General features: G+C 39.2%; 1 long non-coding RNA gene across 1 annotated transcript in view; it reads left to right on the top strand.

The window, feature by feature from the left end:
- The window catches only part of LOC114640152, a 102,254-nt gene that overhangs the window by 67,364 nt on the left and 16,554 nt on the right, over positions 1-18,336 (top strand). The window contains exon 2 of the long non-coding RNA XR_003714111.1: positions 10,792-10,921. This is a non-coding gene — a long non-coding RNA (uncharacterized LOC114640152). The remainder of the gene's footprint in view (positions 1-10,791; positions 10,922-18,336) is intronic.

The raw sequence follows: 18,336 nt of genomic DNA, 5'->3' as shown, positions 1-18,336 counted from the left end.
AAATAAACATGCCTACACACATACACACATCTCACACACACATATTAAAATTAAGAAAAGTTTAGCTGAAGCAAGAAGGTAAGAGGAAGGAGTTAAATGGGTGAAAGCATTTCAGTATTCTTTTTCTTTTTCCAAAAGGGAGTCAGAATGAAGACAGTATGAGGTAGAACACAGTGTTTTTCCTATTCTTATATGTGACCTAATTTCTTTTGTACATTTTCCAAAGTACAAGTTGTTACAACACCATATACAAGACACTTAAATAATGATTTTTCTGTACAACTAGGGAATCTCAGTGTGGCTCAAAGGATTGCCAATCATCTGCCTGGCCTCCATTCTTCTTTGAGAAGTGGCCCCTTTCTCTGTCATCTTGTTTCCTAGTAAACCAAGAAGATTTTACATAAATTAAACTTGGTAGATGATAAGACCATATCCAGTGGCATCCATATAGGAGTTGTTTCCACAATCCTGACCCTAGAAAAGCAATACAATCAGGATAGTCTTCTCCTACAACATCAGCTGGACACCTACAAAGTGAGGCCCAAACTCTTGGCATGGAGGGATGTTGTAAGGTGAGTGTTATAAGGTCCCTCATTCTTATACTTCCTGCAACATGTTCTGAATTGTCAAAGCTGTCAACAATGCATGGTGAAAATACAGGTGAGGATTGTAGTCTTTCTGGCCTGTTCAGGTTTCATCACAAACTTGAGCTCTCTTTTCGAGGTCACAAGGTATCTCCTGCAGTCATTTACCCATGATTTTTACTTAAACAAGAAATTGACCTAGAAGTAACAGTGATGTTTCTCTTCATGACTTGCAACTGTAATAAAATAATAACAGTACTTTCTCTATATAATTGTTTTCTTTCTAAGAAGTGAAACCCACTGGTTAGGTTAAATAATAAGAGGCTTGCACTTTCTTTATCTGACTCATGAGATGTGGTGGACAATCTTTCAGGAAAATTATTCACATTAGTATGGTAATGGTCCAAAGAATATGATGTGGAGAGGGTAATATAATCTAGTTTATAATTTGTGCTAATTAACTGCTGCAGAAATCCAGGTTTGTTAATTTCATCTTTCAATAATTGTGCCACAACTGTGTAGGAAGATTATTACCATGATATGCACATATATAATACTTCTTAGTAGGACATTCTTTGAAAGAAACTTGCAAATTGAATTTTTAAAGCAAAGCTTTTCATTGGCTCAGAGGATAAGACCTCAATTGTGCATGCAATTCCCAAATTTTTTCACTTGATAGAAATGGTGTGTATGTTTCACTGATCATACTGATCATATGATGATTAAATGCTATTCTGAAGACTTTGTCATGGGATGTCTAGGGAGAATAAAGTTCATGACCCTAAGTTGCTCTAGTAGAGCAAAAGTTACAAGCATAGCCACAGTATACAGTGGCCCTGGAGATCACAATGTATCCAGCCATAGTAACAATACTAAAATAATGTAGACAACATTTGATACAACATATTTGTGTTTTCTACTTGTATTTGTTAATTTCCTTGTCACCAAGACAAAAACAACTTAAGAGAATGGAGAATTATTTTCCTTCACTGTCTCCAGGAGATTTCAGTTTGTCATGGTGGATCAGATGTGGTGGCCAGTTGCTGCTTGCATTCTGGTGAACTAGGAATCCTGGTGCTCCATCTAGAACCATGCTTCAGGGGCCTGCCTTTCATGATCTACCTCTGCCAGCCAGGCTGAATGTCCCAAAGGTTCTATGGCTTTTTCAGATAGCACCACCAGCTATGGACCAAGTGTTCAAATGTACAGACGAGCCTGTGGAAGAAATCTCAGATTTAAACCATAGCACTAACATGCTGGCTTATGAGTCCTACATGATTTTGTCTTAGGTGGGAATCTTTGTGTCCAGTTTAAGAGGTAGGTAGGTGTTAAGCTAACTGGTTGGATGCAGAAAGGAAAAGAGATGTTACCATGCACCCCATGTCTACTCTGACCACTGTTGTTCATCCCAAGTAACGCTATTCAAATCGTCCCAGTGGTGGTACAGCAACAGACCCCCATGATGACCTCTGGGGTATTCCCTATTACTTTCCTAGGGTAGTTACTGGATTAATAAAAACAGGGGGCTGGAGTTGTTATTTCCCAGAATGTTCTTTCTGTGACCTTTTGTCTTCCCGTAGGGAGAGGGGTTTAAAGTTCCACCTAAGCTTGATGTGAAGAATATCCACTGGAACTGGGTATGACACGCAGAATAGAGTGAGTGGACTGTTTCTGTTCAACATGTAGCCTTTGCAGGCTTTTCCTCTGATGAGACATAGACACACTTCCTTGGACAGTCATTCCAATGTACCTCCCTGGAGTACTGGATCTTGAGCAGGCAAACACAAAGAGAAAAAAAATGGCTACAACTTACTTGCGGTAGCACCCTGCTACCTCTGAGACCACTGATCTCCCTTGATCCTCTGGAGTGCTACCTCCTGGGGTAAAGTGATGATGATCTTCACCTATTCCAAATGGTTCCAGAGTTGGCAAAGGTTAGTCTTATCTCTTATTCTCAAAGGAGTCCTGGGCTCGATAGACTACTTTGTAGTTGTCTCTAGGTTACCACTTGTCTCCATCTCTGATCCTTTTTCTCCTGTCATTCCTGTCATCCTCCTGGGTGAGTGCAAAGCTAAGCACTGATTTTCCCACTTTGCACTAACCAAGGATGATTCCCTGTGGAGAAGGAGTGAGTTGTGCTCTTGCCTTTGCTGTGTGGCGCTCCTGCAAGAGTCTGCATCACTGTAGGTTTAAGGCCTGCTCTACCCTTCACCCAGAGCATGTGTATACATGATGGCTTTGATGAATGAGCATGGATAGACATTATTACCAAGTATTATAAGTTCCCAAATACTCTCAGTTCAGTCAGGTTAGTTGCTCCAGGCCATTGGACTATTAACCAGCAAATGCAGAGATTTAAAGCTTGTTCTTCCTGCCTCTGTGATGACCTCCTTCCTCTGCTGTGTCAAAGTCAGCCTTACAGCGAGATACCTAGAAGTATCACACCCACCAGATCCAGAGTCTCTCAGCAAAGAAGGGTTACAGAGCACCTGTGGTACTATGTGATTGTTCAGAGCTGCTGGGGAACATGTGACTCCTCCTTCTTTAAACTTATGACCCTCCTGCCCAAGCTTCCAGAGTGCTAGGATTATAGGCTTATATTGCAATGGCTAGAACTTGAATTCAAAGCTTGTGCTCTGGGCTGTCACATTAAGTGCATGCTATAGATGCAGAATTATTTAATAATAATACGAAGATGCTTACTAAAGTCTCCTTCAGACTATGTTCCTTCCACTCAGGCAAGTTGTATACACATGTATAGTTATAGTTGACATGTAGGGGCAGGGATGGAACCAGTTTCTGGAGTATCAAGCTTGGGTGAATTGGCTTCTCAAACAAACAAACAAACAAACAAACAAACCCAACGACACTAGGCAACCCAACAACCCAACAACTGCATTTGGTTGGCAAGAGTTAAAGTGAGTAAAAGCACTTGCCATGTAAGCCTGAGGACCTAAGTTTGAGGTCCATCTCTAGAGCCACAATGAAGAAAACTCACTCTGGAAAGCTCTCCTCTGGCCTCCGTGCATGGGCCCATGGCACACACATGCCTGAACCACCACGCTAAAACTTAAAAAAAAGGACACAGATATGGAACTGGGTATTAAGCAATGAGAAATCAAAACCACTTCAAGGGTCTAGAGAAATCCTTGAAGTTTGGAGACTTGAGGCTTCGCTTTCTTTCTCAGTTCTTTCTTAGGAAGTTATCAGGAGACCTTATATAACAAGTTTTTGGACAAGAACCTGGCTTTCCTTCTCTTTTCTCTCAAATTTGCTAATCTGGGAGATCATAAGGATAGTGCCAAGTTCTCGAAGGGAAATTCTTTTGCGCTTAATATCCATTTTTGGTTCAATGTAAAGACTTAATTTATAAATCTCTGAAATCTGTGTAATGTTCAGTTATCTCCTCAGCAGCACAGTGTGCCTCTGCGTTCTATTTCCATTGGTTACATTCAGAATTCTCTTTTTGTTTCCCTGTCAAATTTTTTAATGTTCAGCCTCACGTAATTATTTTCATGTTTTTTATGGAAGGCATCATATACATTTCCTCCATAATCTTTCCTAACTGGATCTGCTTAGGTATATAGGAATGATACATACATACTTACACATATACATGTATGTATGTATAGATGTACATCTGTACATATGATGGTACAGGATTAAACCCAGTGCCTTGCACATGCTGGAAAGCTCTCTACCGCTAAGCTACATCTCTGGCCCTAGAAAGGCCACTTTTGAAAGAAGTAGCACTCTCTGCTCTCAGCAATACCTCACCAAACCTAATAATCTTAATATTTTGTCAACAATGAGTCCTTTAAAAAACTCTTTCCTACCTTTTGAAACTGAGTTTTGGAATGGTTTCTGGAATTAAAATCTAGATACTCTAACAACTGGTCATTGTCAGTGGCCTTGGTCATTCCTGGCAAGGTTTCTTGTCATGGTGATTGTGATTGGGGAAAAGCAGGGTAAATCAAGGTGGTGATTCCCAGGCTGAAGAAATTGTTATAAATTATTGAAAGCCAGACAAAGTGACAACCCTACAGTACACTCTAGTCTGTAGCATAGATCTGACTCTCTAACTTGATCTGTCATTGAATTTAGTGGCTACTTATCAGGGCCACTTGAGGAGACATGGTAGACCTGCTCTACCTGCATCTCACTGTATGAAGTTCACAGGCAAGCTCACGTTCTATGGATTTCCTTGAGGTTTGAATGTTTGCCTGGCAGCCTTCTCCTGTGGACAGGGTATCCCTTAGGGACCCAGCTACAGAGCAGTCTCGTGTCCATCCTTTCCTGTGCTTTTAGAAAAGGTTGCATAAACCACATCACCAATGTGGGCAGACAAGCATGTCCTGGGTTCAGCTGCCACACTCAAGTTGTGTTGAGGCATGCCCCTAAACCACACAGAATAACTGAATCTGCATTTTTGACTTATCCAAGGCATAGGCTGATCTCAGTTGAACACTTAACATCCATGATTTTACATTTAAGCAGTATGATCTGTGAGCTCTCAACCATAGGTGTCTTAGTGAGTACTTCTGTGGACCAGAGCACCAAAGAGGACACAGAAGAGTGACCCCATGTCTGAGGTAGTGACAGCAGTCTTCTTTTAGATCTCCTGTGTGGGTGTGGAATACAGGGACATTTTCTCCTATGAGTACAATACTGCTGAGTACTGGTTGACAGTTTATTTCTAGTTAAGAAGAGTCCTTGGGGAGGGAAGAAAGTTTGAGAACCTATTACCAAGCTTTCTGATTCTTTTTTTGGTATACTACTCAGAGATGGGCCCACCCTTGACACTTGCTGGCCCTGGAGCTATTCATATGTCATGTCTGTCTAACCATTTTCAAGTTACATCAAGCAGTCTACAAGTCAGATTCTATGTGTCTATCTTTATAAACACCTCCCTAATGACCTGGGAAGCCAGATCCAAATTTAGATTCAGTGGCAGCCTTTAGTTGCTTTCCAAAATCTCTGTTTATGTGTTAGAGAGAGGGATATGTGTACATATCTATAACGCCAGGTCCCATGTTTATGTACAGCTGCCTAAAATGGCTTCCTTTTACAAAGTAATGATGTGGTTTATGCTTAAAAGAACTGGAAGGTGCTGTAACAAGTATCAGGGAGGGTAATGTGGTCTGGAAAATGGAGTAAATTCTGCTGGGCTCATCCTGGAAACTCTGGCTATGGTATGGCTGGAGGAGGTATCAATGGGACCCATGATGTATGTTGCCTATAGCATGGGCACAGCCTCTTGGTCAACCTAGGATATAGAGTTTCAAGTCTCTTTTTGAGTGGAGAGATCAGATGGGAAGTTGAAACCATGTCCAGGAATGTGAGACGCTAAATGTAGTGAGGTCCAACATCCTGATTTGGGAATGGTAGAATATGCCAACTGATTTTAGAAGTAACCTTTTATTGACTCTGGATTTTGAGTTGCATACCTACATATTTCTCACTTGCCTCATGTAGACCCAGAGGCCATATACTGAATTTTTCATTTGCTTTCCTCTTCTGTGTCTCTCTCCTGCGCCCTTTAGGCCTCCTGCAGTGCAGATGCTGCTGTTGGTAGAGTTGGTTGTGATGAATAGAGTTGGTAGTACCAAGGGCAGGGGCCCTCCGTTTCTCTCTGTGCATCTCCTCTCTGCTTGCACATCTGTTGTTCTCTGCTTGCACTTTTTGCTCCAGTATTCCTTTTTTTTTCTTAGTTTCATTTTCATTTTCTAGACTTTTCTTGACTGAAAGTTTCTCCAGCTATTCTGGTATAGGCATCTGGTGTCTTTACAGGGATGTAGGGGATAATGTGCCTTGTTAGAGGTCATTATTGTATTTAGATGGTAATGACCTTTAATGGTAGAAAGAGTTTTGTGGGATCACATGGAAACTATCCCTAACAACATTTTCCTTGGCGGAAGTGTCAGTCTAGTTTCAAAGACCTGATTTATGAGTGGGCTTTGGAACAAAACAAACTTACCACTGTGCTGTTATTTTTAGGATATTTTTGCATCAGCGAAGGTACTTGGAATACTTAGGCTTGATAGATGCACTAAATATGCTTTCAATTGCTGAGGCCTCTTCTAGTTCCAAAGACATGAGATTTTAGTTCACCTTTTTCACTTTTTATAGGTGAGGAAACAAAGGTAGGAAAATAAAGAAATTCAAACAGAAATCATCTTGGGAATCAGTTTCCTAACCCCATCCTGCTTCTCTTTCATTTACTATTAGAATCTAAGAGTACCATTTGAGTCTCCCAAAGGGTTTGCATGAGTTCCTGTGTGTGGGTAAATAGCACAGAGAGGTAGACAGGGGAGCATGAGGCATTGAACTGGCACTCAGGGATGCACAGGGCTGGTGATGGCCTTGTCTTTGTGTGACAGTGAAGGGTGAAGGGTGAAAGGTGAAGTTGCTAAAATGTCACCAGGAACAGAGCTTCTTGAATTTAAATGTGGCTGTGGGTCATTTGATGAGTCCTGTCATTCTTATCAGTATATTAAAATGAGATTTATATTCATATGGAGTGAAATTGCTACATTTTTGTAGCTTTGCAACACACACACACATCAGGAATGAAAACATCCATTCCTCTGAGCTTTATGGAGTTCATTTTTCATGGCACCAATTGCAGAAAATTTCTGTGTTTTTTTTCTCCTCTTTAAGTAGGGATAAAGAGAAGGGCTATTTAATCTTTTCCTCCATATCATGTGATGATAGAAATGGATGACTCCCAGCTCTACACTGGCCTTTAATAAATATCACTAAATGCAGTGACTTCTACCATTGTCAAAGCTGCTATTTTAACCTGGGCTTCTTGCTCATTGCCAGGAGTCTTTTTCTGTTCCCTCACAGACTTCCTTGTCCTCTCTGAAACTTCCCCAGTCATTTGAATGGCTGCTCCTCCAGGAGAATGTGTGTCATGTTCTGAAGTGCTTTCATTCATAGGTCAAGAAGTATAATATTTCTTTTTTCTGTGTTTAAAGAGTTTTGATTTGTTAGAGTATAAGACATAGCTGTGATGCTTCTCTGTTTCCATGGAATCCTAACATCAGGTTTTTATCTTGATACATCTTTTTGTAGCATTTGTCTTGGATTCTCTGTCTCTAAGTGAAGTAGAAGCGTCTTTCTTGACCTCACTTATTCTTTCTACTGAGTGCATTATTGACATCAACGTCCATAGCCAGTAACTGCTCAGCCATGAGAATAAAATGCGATCAAGCTTTATAGAGTACTACCCTGCTTAAACGTTTGCTGAGACAGGGCCAGAGATGACTAGAAGCACTGGCTACTCCTGCAGAGGACCTAGGTTGATTTCCCAGCACTCACATGGCAGCTCACAACCATCCAAAACTCTAACTCCGGAGGGGATTAAACGACTTCTGGCTTTAGTGGGCATTAAGCACTCGTGGTACATGTACATGCAGGTAAAGCACTCATATATAAATATATAACATATATATTTACATATAAATATATATGTAAACGGAATCTAAAAATAAATAAAAATTTACTGAATAAAATGCTTTCTTAGACAGTTTGAATATGTTGGTCTTCTGCAAGCTTCAACATTCCTTACAAAGGAATCGTACCTAAGTTCCATCAGTCAGCAAGGCCCCATTGCTAACGACAACTACAAAACTCAGTGGACATTGAGATGTGAAGCTGGTGCCTACATAGGGCTGTCACCCCTATGTTTTAGTGTCTTTGGTACAGGAAGGTATTCTGCATGCTACGAAAAGAGAAATATATACACCAACCCTTTGATCAAGAATTCTGTCCTGCTTGAAAGATATGCTAGGGCAATGGTGGCATAAAGCTTGTGGGAGTAACCAACCAATGTATGTTATGACTTAAGGCCCACTCCATGGATGGAACCCATACCTGATACTGCTTGGATGAACAAGAACATGAGACTAGATTGCTCAGGGTCCTAGGGTAAAACTAAATACTACTGGTCAAACAAACAAATAAACAAAAAAACAAATGAAACCAAACCAAAAATACCCCAAAAATATAGTAATAAAAATCTAATTATATTCTGCTATGCTCATAGATAAGTGTCTTATTTAGCCATCATCAGAGAAGCTTCCTCCTGCAGCAGACGGGAACTAGATCCATGACTGGACAAAGTGAAGAGTTTTTAATCAAAATCATAGGGAGGAAGTTTATCCTGGGTACTCATCATGCTATTCTGATAGCTTCTAAGTTGATATCCTCTATTCAGACTTTTCTCTAGAACACAGAATCTTCTGCATGTTGTATATGTTGCTCAACTTTCCATATCCTAAGATGAATTCTGTTTTCTTTTGGCCAGGTATCAAAGGCCCTCACTGCCTTACCTGATATTCCCTATGTAGTCCAGTTGGTTGCCTGCTCCAGCCTACCAAGGACTTAGATTATAGGCATGGACCAACATACCTTACATCTAAGGATACGTGTTTTTTGCCTCTCATTCCCTCCATGCTATGTTAGTTATTCTTTTTCCCTGTTGCTGTCAAATATCTGACAAAAATAATTTAAGGGAGGAGTAGTTTATTTCATCTTACTCTTTGAGGGTATAGTCCAACATAATGGAAATTACAAGGACAGGAATCCAAGGAAGCAGGTCACATTGCATCTACACCAGAAAACAGATACTGATGAATGGTGTTGTCTTAGGTAGGGTTTCACTGCCGTGAACAGACACCATGACCAAGGTAACTCGTATAAAGGAAACATTTAATTGGGACTGGCTTACAAGTGCAGAGGTTCAGTCCATGATCATCAAGGCAGGAACATGGCAGCATCCAGACTGAAGTTGGAGGATCTGAGAGTTCTGCCTCTTGTTCTAAAGCTAGGAGAAGACTGGCTTCCAGGCATCTAGGATGAGAGTCTTAAAGCCCACACTCACAGTGACATACTTCCTCCAAAAAGACCACACCAATATTGCTACCTCCTGGGCCAAACATATTCAAACCACCACAGGTATGCATGCTTCTTCCTTTACAATAAATCTGAGACTTCAGCCTATTGAATGGTACCACCCACATCTAGGGTGGATCTTCCCATATTAATAAATCCAATTTCTTCACAGGCATCCCTGTATATTGTCTCCTAAATATTTAAGATCCTATCAAGTTGACAATCAATTTTACTACCACACACGGTCTTTTCCATTGTCATCATGGAAATTCCTGATATTCTTCCATTATTCAGAACAGAAAACTTGGAATCATCCATGTTTTTTCTCATTTGCTTACATTTCATTTCCACTCCATTAGCAAATCTTGGCTGTTTTTAAAATATATACCTAAAATGTGTATTTGACATCTTACTGTTTCTTAGTCATCAAATTTTCCACATTTTTGCATCTGTCATTATTCATTTGATTCTGGTCACTAATCTCTAGGCATTCTTTGGCTCTTCTATAATGTTCCTGCAAGTCTATGTCCTTGCTGTTCCTCTGGTTCTCAGGATGGCCCACCAGCTGTCTGTAGGGCTATCTCTTTTACCTATCTGAAGCCCCTGCTCAAACATCTCCACAGAGTTCCTACCTCTCCCTTATTCTCTTTCTTCTCTTATAAGTATATTCATAACACTCATCAAATTTGCATTGTATACATTGTCTGCTTCCAGTTATTAACTTTTTAAATAATAAGCTGTTTGAGTTTGTCCCTTCAGTGCTATATTGTGTGTTCCTAGAACAGTACCTAGCAAGGATAGACAGCACATTCTTGGTGAATGAATGAACTGAAAGACAAATGATATATTCTTAACTGAAAGGATGATGGTATGGATATTTCTAATCTCTTCTAAAACATTGTATTAGAGGAAGGAGAAAGAGATAAATAAACAGTGGCCTTCGAGTTAGCACCATAGGTCTGCTTTTATAATGTCCAATGTTAGCACTGCGGTAGAAGCTGACGGATTGATTTTTGGCTCTTACATACTTAAACGTGGTCTTTTGGGTCACATCAGACGAGTACCAAGTATAGATGTGAAAATTAAAGATAGGAACACCCAACTTTCACTCTTGTAACCAGTAGTACAGCTTGGAAGTTTGAGGAAGGTGGGACAAAGCAGTACTGAAGTCGGTATGGATCAATTGTACATAACAAGGATGCCCTGTTGTCATTGTCTTTTACTCATAGAGCCATACTTGTTTCTACCTGCTTCCTGCTTCCATTGATCCTTCTTACTCATATCTTTTTTTTTTTTTTATTGTGAATAGGTCCCTTGCCCATGCATGACAGATTGAAGAGTTACCATGTGGATCTACAGGCCTCTATGTGAGAAGCTTTAAACAATCATTTCTGTGGCTGAAATCCTCAAATACTCTGTTGCCTCTGGAGTATAACCAGGTTGGTTGTGAAGATGTTGTTGTCATTATTTTTCTCATTGTTATGATAAAATGCCTGACAATTTAAAGAAGGAAACATTATTGTTGGCTCATAGTTTGAAGGTATGGTCCATCAGGACAGGGGAGTAATGACAGCAAGACACATTGTTGCTATAATTGGAAGCAATGAGAAAGGAATCCTGGAGCTTAGCACATCTTCACTTTTTCATTCCAGCTTATGGAATGGTGCCTTTCATATTGATGATGGGTCTTTCTCTTTTAATGTAATCTAGAAACTACCTCTCAGATACGTTCAAGAGTTTGTTCCCATGGTGATTCTAATCCTACCCAGTTGGCGATCAATATTAGTCATCCAAGATGGAATAGATACACAACTAAAAGATTTAAGCCCAGATACCCAGTGTGGACTTTCAAACCCACATTGTCTTGAAGCTGAGTTCCTTTGCCGTGAATGTGTGAGCTGACCAACGGAATCATTCATAGAAATGGTAGTGATTCTCAGGGTCTGCATCCTCCCACTTGAAAAACCAAGAGGATGCTTGCTTCCTGCTCCTCCTAAGGCTGCATTGAAGAGGAAGAAATATTTAGATTAGTTTTACTTCTAACTAGCACTGGACTGGAGGTTTTTGATGAAGCAGGAAAGACAGTTGTCACAACTTAACATCTCCTATTGCCACAGCAGAGAAACTATTATTATTCAGTAGCATGTTACCATAATGAACCATCTTATATGATAAACAATTGCTGTCTTCTGTTGACAGTTTTCTTTTTCTTTTTGGAGTTCAGCCTTTTCTTGTTTGTCAAGTTTTGTACAAGTCTTATTCAGTCTTTTTTTCTTCTTTTTGTGGCAGTTTAACAGGTTTCTTAAAAAACAAAAACAAAAGCAAAGGTTTAATCATGCTATGACTACAATTTAGGATAAGAAGTTTATAAACCATTATGATCTATTTCTATCTTAGATTTCAAGACCAAAATATTTAGTTGTCATGTTCATATGACTTGAAAGAGAGACAATAATGAAAGTGTTCTCTGCATTGTCTCTATAGACTGTCTACCGTTTACTAAGATTTTAATAGTATTCTTTAGCTGTCCAGATTGCATGGTGGTTTCCAGAATGTTAAAGGCATTCAGAGATGCATTGGCACCTTGCAAGGAAGGTGCTAAATATGTCTGAGATATGACTCACTCCTGTTTGTAGAAGGAAGCTTCAGTGGGAGGGAAACATTTCCAGGCATCCCTGAAGCTGGATGGAAGGCAGAGTTCTTCATGAACACCCTGCAATTTTTTTTTGCTATTTGTTAATCTAGTGGGTAGTTATTGCTTATTCCTCTTGGTACCAGGTTCTGTGCTATGTAGGCATTTAAGGTAGATTCTGTACTATAAAGAGTATTTCTGCTTTGTAAAGAAGCTGATGGTAGAGTGATGGGGAAGCCAGAGCACTTCTGTGAGGCTGATGAAAAGATTGTCAAGTGTGGGTGGTTGAGAAGCTTGACAAGAGAGAGGGGGAGGGGGAGGGAAAGGGAGGCAAAGGGAGGGAAAGGGAGATTGGGAGACGGAGAGAGGGAGAGGGAGACAGGGAGAGGGAGACAGGGAGAAGGAGACAGGGAGAGGGAGAGATGGAGAGAGGGAAAGAGAGGGAGAGAGGGAAAGAGAGAAGAAGAGAGAGAGGAGAAAGAGAGGGGGAGGGGAGGGGGAGGGGGTGGGGAAAAGGGAGATAGAGGGGGAGGGGAAGAGGGAGAGGGAGGGGGAGGGGAAGAGGGAGAGGGAGAGGTAGAGTATTGATTTACTTAACACCATGTTCCTGATTCTGTACAAGCTCCTACCTTTATTTTTCTCATTACTTACACACACACACACACGCACACACACACCACAACACACACATGCTCACATACATGTACACACATACTCAGAAACAAGAAAAATGTAATTGCCTCATAGAACAGAGCAGTTAAATGAAATGGTCTGCTTATGAATTGGAATTCTCCATAGTCATTATAAATCATACTGTAAATTAATATTTAATGGTTTGAAGATTTCTTGTCACATTTTAAATGGAAAAATTAAAAGTGTGATGTGAAATACGATATCAGCTTGCTAATGTGTTCTCAGTTTGGGCCACTGTGAATACTGTAGTAATCTGTCCCTCCCCTCTGCCTAGTCCTGCACCTCTAGTCTGCCTGTCCTCACTGACCCCTCATCTTCCTGCAGTTTTTGATGCCTTCTTACAAGCTGACACAGCCATTTGTTTCTACCGTTTCTTACCAGCTCTATAATAACTTATAGAATATAAGTTATTAGGGGCAGAAAATTTTATATAACTTGTTCACAGTGACTTCTCAAAAGCTAAGAACAGTCAATGGTCAATGTACTGTACCTAGCAGCTCAGAATAAACAATGAACAAATTAATAACAGAAATGAGGTTAAATTATAATATGATGGATCATACTTTCATTTTTCTGAATTTTACGTTTTTCTGTGATAAACATGCATTTCCTCTGTAAGTAGAAGCAAGAAAGGCTACACATGGATTCTTCATATAGACCTAAAGAGGGAATGGCTAAATGGATGACTGAAGAGGGCAGAGTCAAATCCTTCTGGTTGAACGTAGACAGATCTTTGTAACTGTTGTGTAAAGTCTCAGTTCTGGGCTTGTCTAACCATTGGGCCTTAAGTCTATCTTTGTCTTCTCTACCCCCATCTCCATCATTTCCCTTTCTTGCACCAACATGCTGGTTTCTGGACTCCATGCTGTTTATGCTAAGGTCTGCCCTCAAACCTTGTCTGTGTCTTCTTCCTAGATTTGTTGTTGTTTGGGTTATGATTTCAATATCTGTATTTTTTTTGAATGCGAGTTTGCAGCACTTTCTGTGCTGATTCCGGCCTCATTATCTCTTGAATTTTCCTGGCAGCTGTAGAATGTGCCAAGTCTTCAGTGCAATGCCCCCAGCTGCAATATGTTTACCTCTGTATTAGCTAAAGCAGCCAAAAAAGCCACCTCCAGTGGGAGCCCAGTGGAATCTGGCTCAGTCTATTTTAAGCTGGAAACCAACCATAGAAACACTTAGAGAACATATGCTTTTCTTGTATCTTGTGTTACCTTTTTTTCTTCTTCAAGCACATGACAAGCTACTTGAGAAAAAGCTTTCTATTTTCTACTTTTCTTGACTTCAGTAGTGCAGAAGCTCTTCTGGTCTTAGAGTTATTTCCATGTGTTTTAGTTAGTGGATACTTGGATTCCTATGTAGAAAGTAAACATGGTTTCTGACCTTTCCCAGATGACATTAGAGTAGATTAGGGTGACTTTAGTTCCTTTGGAGATACTATATATGTATTCACACATATATATTTAATGTCAGACTGTTATTAATATTTAAAATGTAATAAACGAAAGTGAAATATTCAAGATCAAACTTGGTTGTTATAACCGCCTGTTAAAATGGTATCATTTTGTTCAGAGGGACAGATTGATTTTGGGGAAGAAGGATATTACATAAAAGATTCTTCAATTCAATAAAGGCTTATTGAGATTCTGCTGTTTATTACTGCATCAGGCAATGAAAGAAATTGTAGAGATCAGCTAAAAATGCTCCATGAACAATACAAGCCAGAAAGACCTATTGTTGAATATTTCAAAGAGGAAGAGATTACTCAGGAATAGGTAAGCATACATGGACATTATGATGAAGACAGAATTATGAAAACATTAGTAGGTGTAGACTGTAGCCTGGTGGAAACAAAGGATTGCACATGAGGATAAGAAAATTTAAAAGGATAGGAAGAGGGTCTTTTATGAGAGGCAGCCTGTTGCTCATGGGCAGGATTTCAGGGAACAGGCAGATGAGGAAGTGGGAGATGAGATGAATAACATCTTCATCAAAAGCAACTTAGGAAAGAAAGGGCTTATTTTATCTCCAAGGCTATATGCCATTGCTTCATCACAGCAGTAGGTACTAGAAATAGCTAGTCATATCATATCTAATGCCATGAATGTGTGCCTAGTACTCAGAGTCTTTTCTACTATTATTTAATATAAAACCTCAAGCCAGGGAATAGTACTGCCCACAGTGGACTGGGTTTCCCTATATCAATTAATGAAATCAAGACAAACCCTCACAGATATTCCCACAAACCAATTGATCTGGATAATCCTTCCTGGAAATTCTCTTGCCAAGTGATTCTAGATGTGTCACGTTGACAAAACTAACCATTTCAACAAGGTTAGGAAACACATGGAAGGAAGACTTTTGGGCTGGAGGAAGCATCCCTATGTTCAGCCTCCTAAGGGATTGTTTGAGGTTCAACATCAGAAATGAGGTTTATGCGAAAAGGTTATCAGTTTCCATTGTGTTTGACAAAAATATTCCCAGAGGTTTTCAACATTTTTGGTATTTGTGATAGTGTTTTTTTTTCCCCCATGAATTCAATTGTTAAATGAAGGTCCATAATCGAAGGGGAAAAGCTTTTTATAATTAGCATTATAAGGTTTCTCCTTGCCTTCTGTGATCCTAACAACACAGTTGAACTAGACCCTGGATCTGCAAATTTACTCCAACAACTATTAAGAAAATATGGGTTCATCGTAAATGACCTTTTTTATTGAAGCTATGTAGTTAGTAATCAAAATGCTTTTTTGCCTAGATTCTGTGAGTACATCTTTAAGAAGCCCACTAGAGCTGGAATTGTTTTCATATTTTGTAGACTATGATTTTCAGAATGTGGTCAATATGGTCAATATAATATAAACGTTCATTCAGTGTTCTTATTTTAATGCTGCTTTTAGTTTATTTCTTTGTGTATAAGTTGCTTCATAACCAATAAATAGTCATCCATATAATTTTTTGACATTTTGAAGTCTAAACATGGTTACTGGAAGTTTATAAATTATGTTAATGTTATTTTATTATTATTTATTAATTATTAGAGTTTTCCTAGTATTTAAGCTAGGGTATTTGTTTCAAAAGTTACTTATAATAATTATATTTATTTCAAGTATATTAGCCACTTAGATGTGTAGAATTAAGTCTCTGAGTTTGGATTTTTTCATGAAATCATGAATCAGTTAAATTCTCTTGTATTATTTAAATTTTGAACTTATTCTTTACTTTATTTTAAAAAATTCTTCAGTATATTTAGAAAATTATCAGGAGACTCATGCCAAATGTTTGATTGTTTTTCTAGAAATGTGTGTGTGTGTGTGTGTGTGTGTGTGTGTGTGTGAGATGGGGACTGAGTAAGCAGAGCAATAAGCTAAGATGTGATTGACCCCAAAATATATCTTGGAGGGAGACTAGAGAAGAGGTGACATTGAAAGAATAGAGGAAGGGCAATTTCCTATTACTTTACAAACCTAAAAAAGAGATGTTGAGGCAAGCAATGGCCTAGTAGATAAGATAATGGCCACCAAGCCTGATGACATGAGTTTGATCCCTGGAACCCCTGTTGTGGAAGAAGATAACCAATTCCCACAAGTTTTCCTCTGATCCACACATGAGATCTTTGGTACACACAAATAAATAAATGAAATTACAAAGTAATGGTAACATTTTTGACTCTGCCATATGTGTTTTTCTTTTAGTAAAAAATAAGAAACTGTACTTGTCAAAACTACCTTCTCTTGTGTCGATTAGCTTGCTAATCCATTAGTTGGTTTTTTTCTTTTGTACAGTGTCTGTAGCTTCCATTACTAATAATTTAAAATTTTAAATTCTTTAGTTAAACTTAACTCCTTTTGTTTTCAGAGACATTGCCTCTGCTCTGCACTTTAATTACATTCATTTTGAATATTTAGTTGGAGAAAAATCTCATGACCACTCGGAGAGTTTAATACGTTTTTCACATGTTTTGTTGAATGTTTGAATTTATGCCCATGCTTAATGCTCCTGTAATGAAAATATATGGATGGATTAATCTGCCGTTCCATGCTCTGTTCTGTGAGTTATCATGATTTATGGCCCATGATTTTCACATTCTGTCTGATGAAGCAGTAAATGACATTTTCAGCTTTCTGAAAGTGCTCCTCACTCAAGGGGCAGACACTGGGTTTTGTGTTTCAAATACCTTTTCCTTCCTGTCATTTCGTGGTTATTCTCCATGAAGGGCCTTGACCCCTTGCAATAGTCATCATACATCATACAGGGCTCAAGGCAGGCATCACAGGCACTAGTCTTCCATTGTCTTTCATTACTGCCCTCTTATCGTTTCAATCAAATGTTCATTCACCACATTCATAAGATTCCAAGGTAGATTAGAAATCAACGCACTTTGGAAAGAATATGTTAACGTATTGGTTCACATATCTGAAGAGAATAGGGAGATATAGAAGAAATTTTAATCTTTTTCATGTGAACTGCGATGTGTTATTTAACTTTTCTGAGGTACTATTCCTTTACTGTGAGGTAAGAGCGATAGATGGGACACTTATCCTCATCTGATTCCTAGCACGACCATTTGGTGGCTGCAGACATCTAATAAGGAGGGCTTTGGAACTGTGAAGAGTCCTAAGGTATCTACCTTCCCTGCCTCCGGCTTGAACATAGGATTTTATGAACCTCAGAGGACAGTAAGTGCTTCCTGGTATCCACAAGAACAAAGGGAAGACTTTTAAAGACTGTAGAGTTATACTTGGTAAACAAGTTGAAATAAATATCTCTGAAAGGAGTTAAAATAGCCAAAATGTGGACTGCCACACAAGAGCTGTCACACACACACACACACACACACACACACACACACACACACACAGCTAAGATGCAGTTATATGACTATGGGTGGTGTTGATCTTGTCATGGGGAGGGGCTACGATCTAGGGAAGTTGAAGTCTTGGGTTTGATTGGATCATAGGTATGCTCTTTCTACCTGAAAATTATTCATGATCCTCAATGTAACAAACCCACTACACTATTTGATGGATGGAATCAGAGTACTGTGGATCGTCTATGTCTGCTGTGGGGAGAAGGGATGTATTTTCCTAGGTTACCGGTTTACTCTTGGTTCAGATGCATATAGATGTACTGTATTGTGTTTCTACCTGTAGGCTGTAGTTCAGGTGTGCAGAACAGATGTACTGCATTGTGTTTCTACCTGTAGGCTGTAGTTCAGGAAGAAGACAGACTTAGGAGGGGGATCTCAAGATTGGCCATGAGCAAAGAACAAATATCCACACAGCATGCTTGAGACTTTGAGACGAAGCCTTTCCTTGTTCCTTTCCTTTGAGTTTTTCTTCTATAATGTTGTCTTAGGAAGCAAACTGTTTATAAATACACATCTTATAAGTAGTTGAAACACTATATTAAAAGCATGAAAGAATCATTTTGTTTTTAAATGCTCAATTCAGTGGTGAATATTCTACAAATAAATTTGCCTTTTCTTTCTACAAATACCAAAATTTATCTACCAAGGTGATTTGAAGCTGA

Source organism: Grammomys surdaster, unplaced genomic scaffold (assembly GCF_004785775.1).
Source record: "Grammomys surdaster isolate TR1022 unplaced genomic scaffold, NIH_TR_1.0 125780, whole genome shotgun sequence".
Taxonomy (NCBI): domain Eukaryota; kingdom Metazoa; phylum Chordata; class Mammalia; order Rodentia; family Muridae; genus Grammomys; species Grammomys surdaster.
Note: the sequence above shows the minus strand (reverse complement) of the source record. Positions and strands in the feature narration are given on the sequence as shown.